Consider the following 6,679-nt stretch of genomic DNA (forward strand, 5'->3'; position numbering starts at 1 on the left):
CTGGAATTTCAGCTCCCAGCCAGGAAAAGACATTCCCTTTGCCCTCGAAGGCAAAGCTCTTGAGAAGGGGCTGAAAGCCAAGTGGAGCAAAATCCTACAGAGACATTTCACTGCTGGCCTCCATAACTTCAGCTCCTGAACTAAGAATTAAAATAATAATTGGGAAATAAAATCATTAAAAAATCAGGGGTGGGTCATTGGGGGCAGAGAGGGCAATTAAATTAGAGGAGGATTCAATTAAATCAGGGAAGGATCTTTGGTGGTCCCTGAGGAAATTAAATTGGGGGAGGGTCTTTGGAGGTCCCTGGCTCAAGGGAGACACGGAGAGAGAAACAGAGCAGGCAAAGAGAGGTGGGAGGGAAAGGAGGACACAAACACAATCAGCTGAGAAGGTGGTGCCCTGAAAAACAGAACTGCCACGGACTGGAGATGAACGGCAAAGAAATCAGTAAGTCTGAAAGTTTTATTTGCTATCAAATATATCCCAGCCACGCAGCCCCACACAATCCCCATCTCACTGCTCCAAATTGGGATCCCACTTCTCCCGATCTCCTCCCAAAACCATCTCACCCTGGCAGCTGTGGATTCGAGTGAGTTTGGAGTGGGATTGAGGTTTTTTTTGAGGTGGGAACAAACAATTTGAGGTGGGATTGAGGCTCTGTGGGTTAAAATTAATTTGTTTTCAGTGGGATGTGAGTGGATTTGAGGTGAAAGATGGATCCCTCTTGGGTCTTGGAGCAGAGAGAGTTTGAGAAGAGAAAAAAATGAAGGTCAACACAAAAGGAGAAGCAGCCAGGTGTGTTCCCAACATGGATCACAGGGAATGTGGGTCACCAGGGCTGTGCCCAATGTGGGTCCTCCAGTGGGGGATGGAGTTTAGCTCTTCTCGCACTCGGGGCACTCACAGGGCTTCCCTTACCGGTGCCTTTGTTGGTGTTTGGTCAAGTTAGAGCTATATGAGAATCTCTTCCCACACTCCCCACACTCGTAGGGCCTCTCCCCAGTGTGGATGCGGCGATGCTGGATGAGGGTGGAGTTGAACCTGAATCCCTTCCCGCAGTCGGGGCAGCAGAAGGGCCTCTCCTCGGTGTGAACCCAATAGTGCTGGAGGAGATGGGAGCTGGTCTGAAACCTCTTCCCACACTCAGAACACTCGTAGGGCCTCTCCCCAGTGTGGATGCGGCGATGCTGGATGAGATTTGAGTTGTCCCTGAATCCCTTCCCACAGTCGGGGCAGCAGAAGGGCCTCTCCTCCCTGTGAACCCGATAGTGCTTGAGGAGATCGGAGCTGGTCTGAAACCTCTTCCCACACTTGGAACACTCATATGGCCTCTCCCCAGTGTGGATCCTCTGGTGCCTGATCAGGCTGGAGCTCCGGCTGAAGCCCTTCCCACACTCCCCACACTCGTAGGGCCTCTCCCCGGTGTGGGTCCTCTGGTGCACGATCAGGTCAGAGCTCCGGCTGAAGCTCTTCCCACACTCCGAGCACTTGTGGGGCTTCTTCCCATCATGGAGCTGCTCAGGGACCCCCAGCTCTGGGCTCTGGCTCCATCTCCGGCCGCCTCCCCGGCCCAGGGTGGGTCTTTCCCCCTCAGATCCCCGTGATCTGCGTTTGCAGCCCCTCCTCGTGCAGGATCTCCGGGGCTTTTTCTCCCCGTCGGGTTCCTGCGCTGTGGAGCCGCTCAAAACGGCCTCTTCCACCAGGTTCTGCCGCGGGGATTTGTCCTCCCTGCTCTCCATCCTCAGCTCCTGCCCTGGGGGAGGAAGGACAAGGAGAGGCTCTTCCTCTTCCTCGCAGCCTCCCAGGGGCTGGGAATGGGAAATCCTGGTTTGGGGGAAAAAAGGGATGAGAACGTTGAGTTTGAAGCTCCCTCTGTCCCAGTCCATCCCTAGAAGTCCCTGGCCACGTGGGCTCCATAAAAACCTCCCAAACACCGAGATCCAGCCCTGAAAAAGCCTCCCAGGAGTTCCCCGTCCCTGCTGCCTCCCCTTTGCTGTTCGGGGCTCCCCCCTGTCCCAGCTGCTGGGGTCACGCTTGGATTGGGGGTCCCCCTTCTCCTCGCTGCCCGCCCTCCCCAGGCTGCCGGGAGTCCCAGCAATCCCAAAAGCTCCTCCCTCTTGGCTCTCCCCATTCAGGGGTGCCGGGGCTGTTTGGGCTCCCGGGCTCCCTTCTCCCCTTCTTCCCTGCTCTGGGCTGCAGGGGCTCCAAGGAGTCCCCCCAAGGGGCCTTTTCCGCTCAGCTTCGCAGTTCTTCCTTCTCCAAACATCCCCCCAAAAAACCCAACCCAGGCACCCCCCAGGAGACCTGGCCCGAGCTCCCCCTCCCCGCTCACCTGCGGGATGGGGGGCAATGATCCCACAGGTGGGGGCTGCGAATTCAGGCAGGGCTGACCACGCGCTTCTCTCTGCTCTGCTCCATACGCCTTTCAACCTCCTCTTCCTCTTCCTGACGCCCCTCCTCTTCCATCCCCCCTCCTCCTCCTCCTCCTCCTCCCTAAGCCCACCTCCCGCTCCTCCTCCATCCCTGCCCTTCTCTCCCTGCCCTTCCTTCCCCCTCCTCCTGCTCTCTAACCCCACCGCCTTCTGCTCCCTCATCCCTCATCTTCCATTGCTCCTCCTCCTCCTGTGTCCCGTCCCCTCCTGCCTGTCCTCCTTTATCCCTTCCCTTCCATCCCCCCTCCTCCTCCTCCTGCCCCTCGCTATCCCCACCTCTTTCTCCTCTTCCATCACTCCCCTTCCATACCACCTCCTCCTCCTCCTCTCCATCCCCACCTCCCGCTCCTCCTTCATCCCTGCCCTTCCCTCCCTCCTCCTCCTCCCCCAGCAGCAGCGACACCCTCGGTTCCCGTTCCCGCAGCCCCGGCAGCCCGCGGCAGGAGCGGGGATGGAGCCGGGACAGGTCGGGATGGGCAGCGCGGGGCTCTCGGCTGCTCCCAGCCGCTGTTCCAGGGGGGAACCCGGCCCGGGCCAAAGGAGAGGCAAACTGGGGAAACTGGGGGCTGCACATCCAAACTGGGGCTGCCTGGGGACCCTGCCTGGGCACTGCCGGCCCTTGGGGCTCCTCTCAGGAGATCAGGAGGGGGGAACGCAGAGAGGGCTCGGGGATGCCAGGAGTGGCAGCACTGGGAAGGACTGGTTTGTACTGGGATTGTACTGGAATCATACTGGGAGCAGCTGGGCCCATGCCAGGGCAGACTGCAGTCACCCCGAGGGAGACTGGGATCGTACTGGGATCATACTGACACAGAGTAGGAGCCTACGGGGGCCAACTGAGACCATGCTGGGGGCAAATGGGATATACTGGGAGTGACTGGGAGCATGATGAGGGTGACTGGGAGCAGCTGTGAGCAACTGGGATCATGCTAGGAGCAACTGGGAGGAACTGGGAGTCACTGGGTGCCTGCTGGGGATGACTGGAAACGACTGGGCTTATACTGGGATCATGCTGGAGGTGACTGGGATCATACTGGCAGTGAGTGCCACGACACTGAGGCTGACTGGGAGCAGTTGTGAGCAAATGGGATCGCGCTGGAAGGAACTGGGAGTGAGTGGGAATATGCTGGAAGGAACTGGGGGACACTGTGAGAGACTGGGAGGGACAGTGAGGGTGAAAGGGGCAACTGGAACCATGTGGAGCACAACTGGTTCATATTGGCACTGACTGGGAGCACACTGGCGTCATCTCTGGATCATACTGGGAGGGACTGGACTAATACTGGGAGTGTCTGAGGGTGACTGGGAACACACCATGCACAGCATCCCTGTACTGGGGGTGACTGGGAGCAACTTGGAGCACTCTGGGAGCAAATGGCATCATACTGGGATTGACTGGGCTGGTGTAGCTGGAGGCAACTGGGACCATACTGCGAGTGATTGGAAGTTACTGGGATTATACTGGGACCATACTGGGTGTGCTGGCATGTGACAAGGATCATACTGGAGGTTACTGGGCTCATACTGGTGTTGAAAGGAAGCAACTGGGATCCCACTTTGGGCTACTGGGAGCAACTGAGGAAAACTGGGATCATGCTGCAAGCAAACTGGAGGAATTGGGAATGACTGGATGCAGGCTGGAGACAACTGGGACATACTGGGCATGACTGAGATCATACTGGGATAAGAAGCACCTTACTGGGATCACTGGGAGTGTCTGGGAATGACCACAGAGATGCTGAAGGCAACTGGGATTTACTGGGGATGTCTTGTAACCTTACTGGGGTGACTGGGAACACACTGGGAACAACGGGGACCATGCTGGGGAGAACTGAGAGCGAGTGGAAGTGAGTGGGTCTACACCGGGGACAACTGGGCATGACTGGGAGCATGCTGGGAGCAACTGGGATCATATGGGGAGTGATGGGGTTGATACAAGGGACAACTGGGAGCAACTGGGATCACACTGGGGAGAACAGGAAGCAACTGAAAGCATGCTGGGGGCAACTGGGATCCTACTGGATCTTACTTGGAGCAACTGGGATCAGGCTGGAAGCAATTGAGGACAACTGGAGTGACTGGGAACATGGTGGGAGTAACTGGGATACACTGGGAGAGACTGAAACCACAGTGGGGGTAAATGGGAACAACTGGAACCACAGTGGATGATAATGGGAGCAGCTGTGCCCATGCTGGATTCATACTGGGATCCTACTGGAACTGGCTGGCATCATACTGGGAATGACTGGAAGTGTGCTGGCTGTGACTGGAACCATGCTGGAGGTGACTGGGAGCAACTGGGCCCACCCTGGGAGTGACAGGGAGTCATTCTGGGCAGGGCTGGAATCATACTGGGAGTGACTGGAACCATACTGGGGGGGACTGGGTGCAGCTGGGATCATCCTGGTAGCCACTGGGATTCCAGCAGGTGTGAATGGATCCTGGCTGGGGGTCACTGGGAGCTACTGGGCCCATGTTGGGAGGAAAATCTGGACACATTGGAAGCAACTGGGACCAACTGGAAGGTACTGGAACCGTGCTGAGGGGACTGAGACCACAAATGGGGAAACTGGGTTCATACTGGGAGCGACTGGGACCACACTTTGGGCAACTGCCAGAAACTGGGATCATTTGCTGGAGGCAACTGGGAGTAACTGGGAAAGACTGCGATCATTCTGAGGTCACCAGAACCTTACTGGGCCAACTGGAATATACTGGGAGTGTCTGTGACCATACTGGGGGGACTGGAACCACACTGGGAACAGCTGGGACCATGCTGGGGACAGCTGAGAGTGAGTGGGACCATGCTGAGTGGGACTGGGACTATTCTAGGGACACCTGGGATCATACTGGGAGGAACTGGGAACAACTGCAACTATTCTGGCAGCAACTGGGATCATACTGGGATCACAGTGGGAGCAGCCAGGTCCATGCTGGGTGAGATTGGGAGGAGCCAGGTCCATGGAGGGTGACAGGAATCATACTGGGATTGACTGGGAGTGGCTGTGAACAACTGGAATCATGCTGAAAGTAACTGGGAGGAAGTGGGAGGGACTGGGAGCATGCTGGGAGTGACTGGGATATACTGGGAGAGACTGGGAGTCATAGGGATCATACTGGTGGTTACTGGGGTCATGTTGGCATTGACAGGGAGCAACTGGGATCACACTGGGGGGCACTGGCATCATACTGGGAGTGACTGGGATCATACTGGGATTACAGTGGGTGCCAAGGGACCCTGACTGGGGTTACTGGGAGCTGCCAGGCCCATGCTGGGAGCCAAATGCACACACACTGAGAGCAACTGGGAGCAACTGGGAATGACAGGAGTCATGCAGGTGACAACTGGGATGTACTGGCAGTGACTGGGATAAAACTGGGGGCAGCTGAACCATGCTGAGGTAACTGGGAGTGCCTGGCAAAGACTCTGGGAATGTTCCAGGCAACTGGGATGTACTGGGAGTACCTAAGAACATGCAGGTGGTGACTGGGACCACACTGGGAGCCACTGGGAATGTGCTGGGGGCAACTGGGACCATGCTGGGGGCAAGTGTGAGTGACTGGGGCCCTGCTGGGGCAGACTGGGATCATACTGGACTCATATTGGGATCATACTGGGAGTGACTGGGACTATACTAGGAGCAACTGGGAGAAGTGGGAACACACCCGAGAAAAGTGGGAGCAACTGGGACTTGCTGAGGGCAAATAGCGTCACAATGGGGAATGACTGAGAATGACTGGGCTCATACTGGGAGAAACAGGGATCCTGCAGGGAGTGAGGGGAAGTGACCAGGGTGATACTGGGACTGACTGGGCTCATCCTGGGAGTGCCCAGGAAACTGGAAGCACACAGGGGTAGGAACTGGGCACCTGCTGGGAGCAGCCCCTGGCGGCCCCGGTACCCCCGAACCCCTTTCCCGGCCATGCCGCCCCTCCAGCCCCAGCACCCCCATTGCCGGGTGCCGGCACTGCCAGGGGTCCCCCCTCTCGGGGTCCCCGCTGGGGCTCCTGGGGCTCTCCTCTCTCTGCGCTCCCGCCCAGGGAAGCCGCGGCTCTCCCGGGGCTCCCCAAATCCGGGGTCCCCCCGCCGCTCCCGCCGCTCCCGCGCGGTCCCCACGCGGCCCCGGCAGAGCTCGGAGGGCCCGGCCGGGAAGCCCAACCCGCACCGCGGGGGGACCCGCATCCCCCCGGCCCCGCCGGGGCTCTGCCGCCACCCGCACCGGGACCCCCCAAAAACACCTCCCGG

General features: G+C 58.2%; 1 pseudogene; it reads right to left on the reverse strand.

Annotated features, from left to right (window-relative positions):
• The window catches only part of LOC140680880 (uncharacterized), a 122,312-nt pseudogene extending 120,372 nt beyond the window's left edge, over nt 1–1,940 (reverse strand).
• Between the last annotated feature and the right edge of the window lie 4,739 nt (nt 1,941–6,679).

This window comes from Taeniopygia guttata, chromosome 30 (genome assembly GCF_048771995.1).
Source record: "Taeniopygia guttata chromosome 30, bTaeGut7.mat, whole genome shotgun sequence".
Classification (NCBI taxonomy): Eukaryota; Metazoa; Chordata; class Aves; order Passeriformes; family Estrildidae; genus Taeniopygia; species Taeniopygia guttata.